This window comes from Notolabrus celidotus, chromosome 13 (genome assembly GCF_009762535.1).
Source record: "Notolabrus celidotus isolate fNotCel1 chromosome 13, fNotCel1.pri, whole genome shotgun sequence".
Taxonomy (NCBI): domain Eukaryota; kingdom Metazoa; phylum Chordata; class Actinopteri; order Labriformes; family Labridae; genus Notolabrus; species Notolabrus celidotus.
In genome coordinates, this window is record NC_048284.1 from 6716681 (window position 1) to 6733256 (window position 16576).

The window sequence follows — 16576 nt, forward strand, 5'->3', positions numbered from 1 at the left end:
TTTGCAGCATTTAGCAAGTTACAGTGGCAAGGACAAACTTCCTTTAACAGGCAGAAACCTCAAGCAGGACCAGACTCATGTTAGACACACATCTGCTGAGACCGACTTGGGGTTGGAAAGAGAGATAGCGGAGAATGAGACAGAGAGAGAGAGGGGGAGAGAGAGAGAGAGAGAGAGAGAGAGAGAGAGAGATGATAGTTGCAGCCGCTGGAGTCATGAAGGTCTGGTACCAAAATGTTGCGAGTTTGTGTCGAGTTTGCATTTCTCGATCAGCTGTCCTATGGAATAGATGTGCAAGTTATTTTGGTACTTTGGGGTATGTCAGTTTGAATTGGTTTCTTGCAGCTGCTGCAAGAACTCTGCCTTACCAAGTCTCTCTGGTGTGAGTTTTGACCCAAAGTGTGACTCTAAAGTTCTTTAATGAGGCACTTAGGAGAATATCAGAGAGGGTGAGGGTTACAGGGGGAATAAGAAAACATGGGAAAGATCATTTAGCCTGCTTTAAAAGGGGGTAAAGGCGCTCACATCAGAGGGATTTGGATAAACCCAAAGCAGCAGTATTTGCAGTTTAGCGAGGTTCTGCTTGCTTTTGTGGGCGGGAAGCCGGTGAGGGATCTTGTTCTTGTTAAAGTGTTTGTCAGAGGTGGAGGGGGCTGTGGGAGGTGGGAAAAGTGTGAGCCTCTGAATGGGTCTCTCCTCTGTGGTTTCAGGTGAAAAGAAGCTTCAGGGTCCATGTGACCGTCTTCATCCCCAAATAAGAAGTTAGGAGTCAGCATTCACGAGGATAACAGTGAGGGGATAAACGCTGTGTACAAATTTGGAAGAGAGATTGAAAGAATTGCAGAAGAAGTCTGAATGTTCAGACAATCATACCGCATTTGAAACAATGATACATGTTTAGTGCCACTCATGAATATTTTGGAGTGGTCTGTAGCTCCTGATGTGATGATTACTCACACACACCAGTACAACCAAACACACCCTTTCTTCCTTCCTTCCTTCCCAGCTCTTTTTGATGCTGTCTGTATCATATTCATATCTGCGCTGTCTCTTGAAAGCTGCATCAGCAGAGCTCAGAGACGACCACCATTGTTTGAGTCTAATCATGGTCGACGCTCCAGGCGTCAGTTTGATAAACAGACAATCTCTGCTTATAAATAATTGAACAGGCCCGTTAGTTCTCCCGCTCTCACGGTGTCACACTTGCAGGGTTTCTCAGCCGTCTCGTCTCACTCTCATATTTGCATGGTGATACCCTGCTTAGTGAGCTGTTACGCTCACTGAGAAATGAGCTGTATGAAGGTGCGCTGCATGCAAAGTCAAAAGAGCAAAATCCTTTCACCAAATCAGTGCTGTTGTGCCGAGTGTGCGTTCTGTCACAGCTCACTAAGCAGGGGGGAGGAAATATGATGACAGAATCATGCCTCGCTGTGACAGTAAGAGACAAATACGCACCAACACTTTGGGGTGATTTGTTTGGATGCAAACATGAACACAAACGAAGACGCTACGACTGAAAGTGAATCTAAGAGTTACGTTTAAACTTCAAGTGTCAGCAGATTATCAGATATGAAGCCAGTTCTAGCATCTGGATGTTTTTTCTGATTCATGTTGCTGGAATCAAATTTAAAATGAGAATATATTCTTCAAGAAATAATCAAATTTTTCAGTTCCAACATTAAATGTGTTGTCTGCACTCATTTCAATTAAATATAGGCTTTAATTGAGTTAAGGTGTAAAAAAAGAACGACTCTGTCTCATTTTGATGCAGAAAAAATATTCAAAGATAATTAAAAGCATAGTTAAAGACAGTAAGATAAGTAGTTTGATTCCACTCAGTGATATGACAGAGGTATCAACCTCCTAAAATAACAATCAGCCATGAAAGCATGTAAGCATATTTCAGAAGTGTTAGGGCCTGTCTCCACTAATTGCATTTTTTGTGATAGCAGCACCTTTTCTTTATTATTATTATTTTATTTGTATTTTGTTTTCCAAACAACAAGAAAGACTATGACAGGGACAATACACTTGATATACAATAAGTCTAAAACACACAAAACACACAAAGAAAACAATAACAAATACAAGGAGGGCCTTGTTTCCATGGGGTGGGTGGGGGGACGACATTAGAACAGTTTTTCATTATCATTTTGATTACATGCATATCCATGCAGACATATTCAGGGATCTATTATTCCAGTTTTCTCTTATTATGGTCCGTAGGGCATCCGTTTTAAGATAAGATAAGATAAGATATACTTTATTCATCCCACAACGGGGAAATTTAAGTGTCACAGCAGCAAAATAGACAGTGCAAAACAGTATAAAGCAAACAAGAGCCTATAAAATAGCAATTATTAAAAAGTTATTAGCAATCAAAATTAAAGAAGTAAAAATAAGCATATCTTACAACATATATATTTAGTATGCTCACTGAGAGTTGATCAATAACAAGTCCAAAAAGTCTACAAGCCAGCTCTGTATGTTGTAGCAGTCTGGTTTGCAAATTTTCCACTTCATTAATATTATTCTTTTTACAGACAAAAAAGCTAAAACTACAATGCGTTGGGTTGCACTTGGCTGTATAGTGTCCACCATATATCTAAGTATGCATACATGAGGGCATTGAGGGATATGAGTATTCATTAAAACCTGCAAAATATCAATTACTTGGGTCCGGAATCTTTCAACCATTGGCAGTGCCGTTTTTTAAAATACAAAACCAATGAAGTTTAGCGTATTCAGCCCTCAGACACTACCCTCAAATAGTTCAACTTTTGGTACCCAACCAAAGTCATTTATGGCTTGTCTCGACCACCAATCAATCAAACTCCAGAAGGGGCGGGACTTCAGATATCAACTTAGTTAGGTACAATGACAGAGGTCCATATAGAGGAGAAACTAAACCATACCACAACCGATCTTGTGCTGTGGATGGAAACTAGCCTTTTTGCTAACTGTAACATATTTACAGAAATGTTCATTAATATGCATGGTCCCTGTAAAGGAAAAATAGAATAAAATAAACCAGGGTTTTCTTCTGTTTTTTGAGGGTACTACTTCAGGTCTGGAGCTGCTGCTAATGCTACGACACAATTTCTATTGATTTTTAAAAATGTTTTCTTTGTAAATTTTCTTGGAGTAACAGCAAATATCAATTTATGTGATTTTAAAATCAACTTAACTCTCACCTCTAAAGTTGCCTTGATATAACTTACATTACCTAACTTCAGTAGTCTGGTGACATGGGCTCTGAAATTGAGGTTGTAGGCGCTACCAGTCCAAAAACACTGTTAGTGGACACAAGCCCTTAAACTCTCACTTTAAAGACATCAAAAACTTTAACTCAGAACAACCTACTCTGTCCCACATAATGTTTGAGTCTAATCATATTTAGGACGGCCCACATTCAGGCCTCCTGCTCAGCAGTCCATCACCGTCCTCTGTTTGTCCTCCCTCTCTCCTCCTCCTCCTCCTCCTCCTCCTCCTCCTCCTCCTCCTCCTCCTCCTCTTCATCACTGTGGCTGGGTGCCTTTTTCCTTACTTCAGGTGACCGCGGTGAACTAGGAGAGCTAAATTGGGTTCTTGAAGGAGGACCTGAGAGCGGCACAGCAAAGAGGTCATCAGCTCAGGAGTCCAACAGTGATGAGTTAGATGTCAAACATCAGCACCTCTTCGGGCCTGAGAGGGAATGGGTCTCCACCGAGTGTGCTTCAGATGTGAAACTCAGACCTTTTTTTCTTCACTTCCTGGTTATTTTGTCTTTTTCTCTGCGGCTCTTGCACATCTGGTGTCCCTCTATCTGTTTGTCAGTTTCCATTTGCTCCTTTTTCCAACTGTTTATTTCCCATGTCTCCTCTCTATATGCCTCCATTGCTCTTTTTCTCTCTTATCTCTTGTTTTTGTTCCACTCTGTCCTCACTCCCCCTGTCTGTTTGCCCTCCAAGTGAGCACATAGCAACAACAGCCTGTCTGCCTCGTACCTGCAAGTCTTTGAAATGCTCAGTATTCAGTTTACCTGTGTGTTCAGGCAAAGCAAACTGCAGCCACCTGCTTTTTATTCATTCGGTGTGCATGTTAATGTGTATGTAAGCGTGTAAGTATGCAAATGTGTAAGTTTGTGTGTAAGAGCGCACGCAGGAGGTGTGAATGTTCTTCTGCCATATGCTATGATGAGTGTTGAGAAGTTTGTGACGCATCTCATATGGTGTAGTGTAAAACATCTGATGCCTTGCAATTAGGTTCGTCTCTGCAGAGAGATGTAGCGTAATATTGTTGATTACATTATTTCAGATGCAGGTTCTCTCTGGCCAGTTGAAAAGGTCAAATTTAGAGCACACAAGCTTTAGAATTTGATGTTCAAAGTGCGTCTCAATACAAAAGATTTTACTTCCAACAGAAGGCTAGAAAACAACTTTTTCAAGTAGTCATTAAATGTGTTGCCTGATGAATGTCTTGTTCTGCAATGACTCCAATAAATATTTATTTTCTGCAAGTTAGAGACAGCGTGCCGAGGTCATTTATTGATAGACTTCTTGCTCTCCCATGCACTTGTCTTATGAAATAGATGTGCATAGTATTTTTGTACTTTGGCATGGAAAGTGTAAAATATTTCAGTTCTCTGTGTGGGCATGATAACTCCCTGACTTCCTTATTTTAGGAAAAGAGTCACATTTTTTGCACATGCAGAGAGACGTGCTTATAGATGTTAACACTGAAGTGACTGAAAAAGGATCTCTGTTGTCACTGATGTTGATCAGAATGAGATATGTATCTAATGGCAGTGTTGGGTTAGTGTATCACTGATTTTGAGCAACACAAGCAAGCTTACCCGGGACTTCCATTAGATCCAAGTTTGGTCCGTCTCTGATCCACTGTGGTCTAGCTCTGTGCTCTCTCATCCGTCAACACCCACTGGTGAACGCAGCAAGGAGCAGGACCGCCGGACAGCTGGAGTCATGTGACGGAGGTTTTCTCACGGTAATCACTGAATCAAGGATTCTCCTCCTCCTCTCTTCATCCATGTTGTCTTTCTGGTCCTCTGAAAACCTCTGACCTGTTGACTCCAGGCCTGGCTCCACTCATCATGACGGTTTATTGTTGTAGTTAAGTGAAATGTGATCTGGTGATAACACAGAGTGTTTTATTCTGAAAATTAACCAGATTTTTTTATTTTGTTTTGGCGCCTGACTTCCTGTCCCGCTCCATCTGCTCTGTTGAGATTGATGCATTGTGCTCCAGCATCCGGCAAAAATAGAAGTCTTGCGTATCTGATCCGGAGGGCTCAGAGACATAGCCGGAACGCAACAGAGTGGATCCAGTGGAAGTTAACACACTGACTAGAATTGAAACCTATCAGATCTGGTGCTGTGACGGATCAGAGACGGACTGGACACAGAGCTGGTGGAATTTGGCCGTTAGACTCAGCATCCTGTTGTATAAATGGTAAAAGCAGGATTAAACCAGGGATGTAAACACACACTGCAGTGATGTGTACAGTAATATCCCATATATCCGACATGCAGCACTGTAATGGAAAGCAACCATATACAATTCTAGCATTCAAGCGTATGTAAATATCACATAACTTGTCAAATTTGGTCCAAGGGATGTTGGATATTGTTCCACTTTATTCTCCCTCTGCAGAGGTTTCAGAGGGAAAAGCAGCCAGTGAGATATTTTCAGCCACCGTGTCTGAGTGGATTAGTCCAGTATTCCTTTAAGGGACATCACAGTTTAGAAACTGCTGCTGTGACTCTCTCGCCTCTGTATGTATCACAGGTTTGGAAGGAACAAAAAAAAGTGTCACCCGTAAATATCTCTGTCAAAGCTGGAGCTGTTGATTTTGCTTACTTCACACTACAGCTGCAGGGAGCTCAAAAGAAGCCGACGGTTTGCATCCAATCTCAAGCCAAGTCAGGAGTATTCCTTATAGTTTATTTCTAGAGTCCTCATACTTGGACAAGGATAAATACTTACTCATGTAAGGTATCTTTTCCCCTCTTTTTTTACTCTTTCTCTCACCCACACATGTGACATCCTTGATTATCCATATGGCTAATTTACACTTTTTCAACCACAGCAAGGAACACATTTTCTCTCACTCCCCATTTTAATGAAGCCGACGTTTTTCACCTTAAAATAGACGGCATTCCCTCTTTCTATGTTTGCCTCCTCTCACATTTTGCAGTAAATGGATTTATGCTCTGTAGAGTTTTATGTAGAACGGGCCAAGATTAGCGGGACGTTTAATCACAGAGCCTTTTGAAATAAGCTTAAAATTTATCCGAGTGCCAATGATGCACCAAAAAAAAAAAAAAAAAGTGGCGCAGGAATTCTTTTTGTGTGTGCCGAGGAGAAAGGTCCCTGGGAACACAAAATCAAGCCCCACCGTCTCACGTTTGAGTGTCTGTTTATTGATTTATTTAGGACTTTTTTTGATATTTTGTTCCCTGTGCAGAACTTTGAGGCTTTTCCAAAACATTTAGGCACAAGAGGAAGACAAGGTTTTTTATTTATTTTGTCCTGTCTGGTGTTTTTTTTCTTCACTGTCACAGGAGACTACAAACTGGTCTTTGTCTTTTTTTTTTTTTGGCATGGTCGAGCTCTCCTCTCCCTCACCTCCCCACGGGGCATAAATCTCTGCTCTTTGAAGACAAGTGAATGCAACAAAACATGGAGCAATATGCAGCGCCCGTCATGCACCACAGGCTAACAACAGACAACAAATCTGCACTTTGATGCGTTAACGCTCCTATGTGGGGTTTAGGCCTGAAGTGGACTAACAGTTCAGAGGATTATTTAGATGCACCTCTGGAAACAGAGCAAGGGTTTGCAGGAGATCCACCTCTGTCCTAACCATAGATTGTATAAAAATATAGGGGACAACAAGCCTCTAAAATTGAAGCCAAAATATGTAGTGCTTTAGTGGCTGGCTGTAGTATAGGTCTTCAAGCCTTCCTTCTCCATTACAACAGATGGAACATGGGTCAAAGTAGAAAATGAAATTGCAAATAAAAAAATCTAATTTCTGTCTGTCTCAAGATCCATTTTACCCTGACTCATGAACAACACCTCGAGATACATGAACTCTGTCACTCTGGGTTAGGACTCACATCCCCCCCACGAAGATAACAAACAGGATCGGTGACAAGGGGCAACCAAAGAGGCACCAGGAAACGTGACTTTGTGCCAACTTTGTGCCAGGTACGCAGACATAGCTCTCACTTTGGTCCTACAGGGACCGGATGGCTCATAGCAACAGCCCCAACACCCCATATTCCCTCAGTATCTCTAACAAGACCACAGGGGGATACAGTCGTAGGCTTTCTCCAAGTCCACAAAACAAGATGTGGACCAAATGAGAAAACAAGAATACTGATTTACAGAAGATTAGATTAGATTAGATTAAATTAGAAAATCTTTATTGTCCCCAAGGGGCAATTTGTTTTGCAACAGCAGTCCACACATCCTATACATACAAGCAATACACACAACAACAAACACAAGTTCACAAATCAATTCAAGTACGTATCCATATAACTTAACCCCCGTGGATGACATCATTCTTCCTGTGCATGAGACCAAGGTAAAGTCCTACAGCTTGTTTAAAAGCCCAACAGCTGAGGGCACAAATGATCTAAGATATCGGTTCGATCTTGCCCTCCGAGTGTAAGTGAACCTCCTCCCTGTTGGCAAAAGTCTAAACTCTGAAAAAAGGGGGTGCTGAGGGTCTTCAAGGATGGCCTTTGCCTTCTGAGTGGCTCTCACTTAGAGAAGATAAATATGATGATTGATTTTTTTTCTTCATGTAATCTCAAACTACAACAGCATTTTTTAAAGTTCTGATTGAAAGATGAAGCTTGTATACTTCCAGAAAAGTCTCTGTACTCTTTCTACATCTGCAGTTAAACTTATTAAAGCATTCATCAAATAAATACCTTGACTGAACAGCTCAAACGGATCTCCTGCACATTAAAAGGCTCACTTATTAAGTCTGTAATCACACTTCAGCTGAGTGTCATTTCAACCATTCAAGTCAACTTGCAATTATGTCATTACATTACATAACAGTGTGTATGATAACATGACTCCTGCTCATCACCTGAATAATAATGAGTCTTATGATTGTGGACTGACTCCACCATATGCAGAGCAGCACATATCTGCTACATGAATCTATACCACACAAGCCAAATGCTGTTACAGTCATTTTCACACTTCAGCTGACGGTGTGTGTGTCTGTGTGTACGTGCTAGCTTGTGTGTTTGCGTGCTCCCCTCCTGGATTTGGGTTGTTGATGATGATTTGAAGTGTCAGGTTTCATTTACACCTGTCCTTGCCAGAGACTCTGTGAAATTAATTGAGCCAAACATTAATTTGCCTAAGGTTTTTCAAAATGTCTGTCCAGTCATTAACATGGCTCACATCAAAGCTCGTGGAGTTTTTTTTCTTCCTTCCTCTCCAGAGCAGAGAGAAATATCTGTGCATGTGTGTGTGAGATTAAGGGAGAGAGAGACAAAGATGGATGTTCAAAGCATCACAGAAAAAGTGCTGCAGTGTGGTTGATTGTGAGGTTTCAAAAGACGACTGTGTGCTGCTTTTAAGGGAGAATTATTCGCTCTGTTGTGAGAATTATCAAATAGTCCATCTGACAGTACGGTAATAATGCAATTAATTATTTGCCGCTGCACTCCCTGTACAGTTTTAATTAGCTCTTTGCACAGCATCTGCCCATCAGAATTACAACAATAAAATCTGGCACTTCATTTTCCAAGTGTCACAGTTGCCGGGGGATTTATCATCAGTGTTGGAGGGAAGCATATGATCTGTAAATAAAGCTGGTGAGATGAAGAATTGGGATTTTAAGACATATTGGGTGGATTTTCTCATTTGAGAACTAATGAATCTGGAAGCCTGCTATTTATTCGCTCTGGCACACGCCTCTGTTTTTCCTCTCATTTCCCCTCAGACAGATTTCTATCTGGCCTGGTTGAGGTCGGGTCTAATCCCCGGGGATAGGACACTACATCGATTCACCCATATATCATCAATTTTTTTTTATCCCTGGTGCCAAATATCAATATTTTGATCTTTAAAAGTCTCCAACAGATTTCTTTTCCAGTTCCACTCACCATGGCACTGCTTTGTGACTCCTCAAGGTTGCACTAATGATATCAGTCCTGCATGTTACCTCTTAGTGGCAATTTGTAATCTCTAATGAGTCAGAGATCATGGTGTAATATTATAGGATTGCGATTTATAAGTTATCATAGATTCATGGTATTGAGATATTATCATTATTTGGGTAATGTATCGGCTATTGTACCTTGTTTTATTGTAACCTATCAATATGTTGCATGTTGCGTTGTATTGTAACGTACTGTATAATATTGTACTATTTCATACAATATCATATCGTATTGTATAATATCGTATATATTGTATTGGTATGGAATGGTATGTTATGATATGGTATTGATTGGCAAGGTATGGTATGGAATGGTATGGTATGGTATGGACTGGACTGGAATGGTATGGAATGGTATGGTATGGTATGGTATGGTATGGTATGGTATGGTATGGTATGGATTGGAATGGTATGGTATGGTATGGTATGGACTGGACTGGTATGGTGTGATATGGTATGGTATGGTATGGTATGGTCTGGTCTGGACTGGACTTGACTGGTATGGTATGATATGGACTGGTATGGTATGGTATAGTATGGTATGGACTGGACTTGACTGGTATGGTATGGTATGGACTGGACTGGACTGGACTGGTATGGTATGGTATGGTATGGAATTTCATGGAATAGTATGAAAGGTTATGGAATGAAATGAAATTGAATGGTATGGTATGGTATGATATGTCATGATATGGTATGGAATAGAATGGGTTGGTATGGTATGGTATGATATCAAATGGTATGGTATGGTATCAAATGGTATGGTATGGTATGGTATGGTATGGTGAGTTACTCTGCTAATCCCTTCCTAACTAATCACAGTTATTATCCAATAGCACTATTAGGGCAAATAAGATTGCTACCAATTCTGTTAAATCCAGCATCAAGCCAGTCTGTAAACAAATTGGGCAGTATCCAATGTAATGTACAAATGTTAGATGCTTGCATCAAAATCCTGTCATGCCAAACATCTGATTATTATATTGACTTTAGGAGCCTTTAAACTGGATGTTGATCCTTGCTTCCAAGCCTATCAGCCTACCACACATCCCATCTTTAGCTTCTCTGGTTGGTTGAAGCACCAAGAGGTGCTTCAACCAAACATTGCTAACGTCCTTTGAAATAAAAAATGAACTAATAAGTCCTTTATCACCTTGAGACCAATTCACATCTGCAAATAGCATAGAAGGGCTTACAGTTTACTGGAAAATTGTCTACTGAACACTTGACATTTAATGAAAATCCACAAATATGGTAGACCTTAAACCATCCTCCACATTTGGCTATTTTGACCCAAGCAGCTGAAGGCAGGAGCAAATTTCCACTGACTCTGCTGCTCCTCAGTAGCTCTGATATTGCTTCTGAGTCTGCTTTTGGACACAGTATTCTGATGTGTATTTATATAATACTTTATTTAAGACCATAAGTCTTTATTAGTATAAGAAAAGCATAAAGAAATAGATGTTTTGTAAGTTTGTACTTTCTTGTGAGTCTTTAAATTTTATTAAGAATAAGCAAAAACCTCTGGGTTGTTGAAAATGAAGCAAATGCTGTGCAAGTACATGGAAATGCAGTTCCTTGAGGCTGATTGCAAAAGCCAAGGAATCCCTTACAGGGGGTGAATTTAGAAAAACAATCATGTTTGCTTTGAATATTTTAAGCATAAGAGTTATGCATAATTAGGGTCTTGACTGAGACCAATATCATGAAAACTGGAGGTGGAGAGTTTCAGTCGCCTTAACAGTCCAACATTTCATTTGATATTGTCAGAGAAAGACCTAGCTGGTAAGTTAAGTAGAAACAACATGAATGTATTTAACTGTAGACACCCACATTAAGCAGTTAAGGGAGAGAAGAGTTGGAAAGTTCCTCAGTTTGATTTGCTTCAGTAAATCACAAAACTCCTCTCACTGAGAAGAAGGTCTTTTTAGGCAGTTAAACTAGAGTGGTGCTCTTCCAAACACACTGCATTCACGTGACTTGTCAGATTAGTCATGTTGAAAATGTTCGTGTTTTAAAATAGTTCTGTCACAGTGGAAAAAAAAAAGTTCCCTTCTTCCCAACTATGTTTTGACACAGATACTTTTCTGTGTATGGCCTGTGGTCACAGAGCCGTGTGTACCGAGAACTGTTAATGAGGTAATGCCCTGCTGCAAACTGTGACCTAGATTTATAGTCTAGTCCAGCACTGACCAGTCACACCATTACTGCTTTCATCCCAGCTCTTACCATGCAGAGAAAAATAAAGAATAAAGAGAACCAATCCTCTCTTCGCCCATATTATTCAGTCAAATGTGTGTCAGTAAAAAAGGAAAGGGAGTTATATAAAGAGAGGAGGTAGGGAAGGATGACTGTTTTAAAACAGACTGGTATTAATACTGTTGCCTTTATATGGACTACAAAATCTTAGGAGACAAAAATCAACATCATATATTTATCTATTTTGTTGTTTCAGTGCCTGAATCTGCTGCTGTGGGGTAGGCGACAGATGAAGTGATTGATTACATGCTGCCAAAACAATCTTTGTTTACATTTTTCATGACAATTTTTAAAAAAATGTTATTAAAAAACAAAACATACACAAGTACAGGGCAAAATAAGTGATAAGAGGTACCAGTTTGTTTACGAGGTTGCCAAAATCTGCCAAAAGTTCCTTACAGGAGCTTTAATCGTTTTGATATCTCATTATTTTTATGCAGATGACAAACAGATTTACATATTTTATCTTATTAGCACAAATACTGGCATGCACAAGTATTTAAATCTTCTGGCACAGCATAATTAATTAAATTAAAGGTTATTAAATTTCTAGTAATCCATAAAGAGATAAGAGGTACAAGTTTGTCCACAAGGGGGCGCCAAAATCGACATAAATCAAAATGTCCTCACAGGAGCTTTAAGGCCAAAAGGTGGTCTTTGGAAGTTTGGGATCGCAAAAGTCATAATGAAGATATATGAAGAGAAAAATAATAAAATGTGAGTATCAAATATCTAATTTATCACCTTTGTGGTGGGTTGAAGATCAAAAGGGCCTTGGAATTACTTTTGTGCGTTCACTTGAAGAGGAAAAACTCCCACAGGACTCCGAAGTAAAACTGATAAAACAAATTCCCTTAATCCACAGTTTTGTTAAACAATCTTACTGGATGTTACAAAGTTAAGTTTTCCTAAACAAAGAACTATACTACGACAATAAAGAAACCATGTGGCTTGGTCCTTGATTGGTCCTCAACCGTCTGCCTCAGTCTCACCCTAGGGCCACACGCAAGAGCTCTCTCTCTCTTAAAGGGACAGTAACATAACTCACTGCTGACAACAGTACCATACTGCCTTTTATCTTTACAAAATATCCACATGAATTAAATGAAAACTTTAAGCTGACTCAACATATTTTATAAACTTAAATTATACAATAAAATCACAAATATGAAGATTAACTTTCAACCCAAATTGTTGATTATTTATTTACCTTTGACATGCCTGAACGTAACTTGGCCCTTACAACCTTTATTCCAACCTGTATGCTTGGCTGGAGTCACAGTTTAAGATTAAACTTTTCTCAGGACTACAGAAATTAATTATAGATGCACTGAAACTACCTGCATGGCTCATACATTATTATCAGTAAGACAATGTTTTTTTCTTTTGTTTACATCCAGGTGAAAAAACACAGACAATCAAAGTAGCAGCCTGACCCCCAAAAAAGTTAAGCCCCAGTAATTTTGTAAGGAGAAAGAAACTGCGTCTTATAATTTGGGTGTCAGAACACATAATGTGAACTAAGACAAAGACGAGATGACTGGTATTCATATCGGGGTGAAATTGTTCTGCACAATGCACTGTGGCAGGGGCACCCATGTGCACCTTGTTGTGTCCAGTGAGGTGGAAAACCTTGTCTGCTCTCAGACATCCTTCTGTCTGACCTGCTGACCATGATGCTACATCGGCAGCCGTGTCACAACCTGACCTCGGCAACTCGCACCGGCCTGAGCAGTCTGCCTCTGCAACCCACTGACATAAGTTTGGTCTCACCGTGTTTGTCTGCCATCCTTCTGTTCACCCTCGCCACTCTCAATACTCCTCACTTTTTTCTCTGCTTTCACTCCCTCAGGGCAACTTATGTTTTTTTTTTTTCCTGTCTTTACAGCTTTGCCATTTTTTCTCACATTTCTGCCCATACGGTCATGTCTTTCTCTCTCTCTCTAGCTCCCATTCCTCTGCTGTTTTTTTGCAGACTTACCCCGGTGGGCCTCGGCAGGCAGCAGGCGATGACAGCTGTATTAGCAGTCGATTGCGAGGTCACTTTGGCTCAGCCCCACTGAGACTCAACAGCACTGTCTGAGCCACAGAAACAAAGAGAGAGGGGGTGGTAAATGGAAAATATTGAAAAACAGAGAGAGAGAGAGGAATATACTGTGTTCAGATAGCAATATATGACATACTCCACACTGTATGCAGACAGAGGGAGAGGAGAGGATGAAATGGTGCAGTAATGAAACAGAGTTATGGGTGGAAACAAATCCGGAGAAGGCATGAGAGGTAAAATAAGGTGAATACATTAACTTGAAGTGGACTGAATGTTTGATTTCCTGCTGTTTAAAAGGAGAGTAGAAATCAAACCCTTGCAGCTTGGATGATTTTCATGACATGATCACTGAACTCCACCTACGCATGTTTATGTTTATGTTTATTCGCCGACGTCCTTTCAGCCTGTCTAAGGGTAGCGAGAGAGACTGAGTGTGGGTGTTCAAATCTAATGGAGAGGACCCCTCCATGTCTTGATTGACATTTAATCGCCATGGCAACAAGTGGGCCGAGAGTGACTGCTCTCCTGAGAGCTTTTAGTCGCCTGGTTGCAAGAAAGAAAAAAGACGAGGACTGAGGAGTTTCTAATTGAAGCCTTTCGACTGCAGTGTCCATTGTTTTCTTGTGAATGTGCACGAAAAATGAAACATCTCTTCGGCCCCCATGCAGATGTTTGAGCGCCACAGAGCAGCTGCATATTTAAACAAAGCAGTGATTAAATGGAAGCCATGCCTGTTTATGTGCCTTTATGTCTCACTGTCCTTTTGTTATATCAACACAAAATCTGCTTGGTGGGGCGCCATTGGCCTAGCGGTTTTAGAGTATGCCCCATGTACAGAGGCTATAGTCCTCATTGCAGCTGTTGCTGGTTCGACTCCTGGCCTCGATCCTGTACTGCATGTCTTCCCTCCACTCTCTACTCCCCATGTTTCCTGTCTCTCTTCAGCTGTCCTATCCAACACAGGCAAAAATCTGCCTGGTGATAGCTTTAATGGGATGGTACAGACTTCTAAAGTGTTTTAGTTTAGAGCTTCTTTTTCTTTAGTTCTTCTTCTGTGGTGCTTTCTTTAAACCTCTGTTTAAACTTCTGAAACCCCACCCTCAAAAAAGCGTTTTCTCTATATTTTCACTCCATTGCTTTTTGATGTCTGCCCCCACTTGTTCATGCACTGGTTTCATTGAACTGGCGTGCAGCAGTAGCGGTTTTACGGGTGATTGCTGCAAGTTTAAAGCTACAGTAAGCTAATCTAACTTTCTAGTATGGTTATTTAATGGAGTAGGAAGCAAAATGTACAATAAAATTCTGTTTCAGGGGCACTGGTGGCCTAGAGGTCTAAGCACCACACGTACAGAGGCTACAGTCCTCATCGCAGGGGTCGCCGGTTTGATTCCCGGCCGGTCGACCATTTCCTGCATGTCTTCAACTCCCCACATTTCCTGTCTCTCTTCAGCTGTCTTACAAAATAAAGGCAAAAAGGCCAAAAAATATAACTTAAAAAAAATCTGTTTCACTGAACATTTAAGAGATTAAACAGTGGCTACAACATTTTTGTATTTGGTTTTAAGGCTCTTGGCTTCATCACTTCTTGCAGGTTACTTTTACCTGCAGAATTTGAGGAGTGATAACATAACATTTTAAGCGAAAGTGCAGCTCTCTCTCTGATGCTGAGGCTCATGAACTCTTCCCACCTAAGCTGTCCTCTGCACTAAACTACTGCACTTTATCCCAATATGTTGTTCGATTTTAACAAATGTATTTGTAAATATTGATATATTATATTGCATGATTTTACATTTTTAAATGTTTTTATTATTGGTTTTTAGGTTACTTGTTGTCTATTTATTATCTATTTAATGTTGGACCTGAGAAGCAGTTTTCGTTCTGTTGTGTTTTTAACATGAAGACTGACAATAAAATCTGAATCTGAATCTAATCCACCTCAAATTGGAGCCTGCAGGTGGATTCTGTGGAGGTAGTGGGGCTGAAGTTTCCAAGCAGCACAGTCAGTCAGTACCCATCGCTGACCATAGGCTGGCTTCAATTTGGTAAAATATGAGGAGATGGAGATGTGTCTTCCTGCTTTATAAACATTTCAACTCAACTCAACTCATTTCTTTTTATATAGCACCTTTCATACATTCAAGCATGCAGCACAAAGTGCTTCACAAATAAAACAGAGACAGAAAACAACAGCAACAGATAAAATGATACAAGGCTAAAAGAAGATAGAGGAATGTGATATGAAATACTTTAAAAATTAAAATTAAAATAAAATAAATTAAAATAAAATAAAATAAAATCAATCAATTAAATAGAATAAAATAAATACCAGAAATATAAAATAACATCATTTAAAAAGAAGAAAGAATAAAAATTAAATAAATAAATAATGATGCTAAAACAATGGTGATAAAAGTAATAAAAGTAATAATGTAGTCAAGGGATAAAGGGAAATTGCTCCAAGTTAAAAGCCAGATTAAAAAGAGAAGTCTTAAGTTTACTTTAAAAAACACTCAGAGAGCTCGTTGTTATAATGAGAGTTCATCAGCTTTGGTGCATAAAAACAGAAAGCTCTCTGGCAGACGCTTGTGAGGGACACATGAGGAACATTTAAAGGGTTAGTTGGTCTCTAACTAATTAACCAGTGAAGCTTGTTTTGGTTCTTAGCGTTCCCGCTATTGCTTCCTCTCTCAGGTGGACCTGGGAGAGTGGATGTGCTGATACAACAAGAATTTACAACTGATACAAGAACAAGTTTTAGTTGTAAATCTGGAGTTCAGAGGAGAAACACGTTGCATTGACGCTCTGGCTCACAGATGGTGTTTGTCTCTGTGTTGTGATCTTGTTTGGTACATTGTTGACTCATCCCACAGTCTCCCAGCCTGTACTATACCTCTGTCCTCCCCCTTTCTATCCGTCTCTTCTCTGAGTTTCTCTCTCTGCTCTCTGACACTCGTCTCCTTGCCAGCTTTGCAAGCCAGAAAGAGTGGAATCCGCGTGAACTGTTGAGCAAACAGCGATATGAGCCGTCACTCTTTTGTTTGTGCAAGAGGAGAGAAAGGCGGACGGGTGGGCGG

The 16576-nt window shown here is 40.2% G+C and overlaps 2 protein-coding genes across 3 annotated transcripts in view; one reads left to right on the forward strand and one right to left on the reverse strand.

The window, feature by feature from the left end:
• Positions 1 to 16576, reverse strand: part of mtmr9 (myotubularin related protein 9) — a 121077-nt gene that overhangs the window by 49707 nt on the left and 54794 nt on the right. For both annotated transcript variants that reach the window (XM_034698972.1, XM_034698971.1), the window contains exon 3: positions 13434 to 13531. The gene's annotated coding sequence lies outside the window, so the exon portion shown is untranslated. The remainder of the gene's footprint in view (positions 1 to 13433; positions 13532 to 16576) is intronic.
• The window catches only part of xkr6b (XK, Kell blood group complex subunit-related family, member 6b), a 78112-nt gene that overhangs the window by 17497 nt on the left and 44039 nt on the right, over positions 1 to 16576 (forward strand). The gene's annotated exons all lie outside the window — the stretch shown is intronic.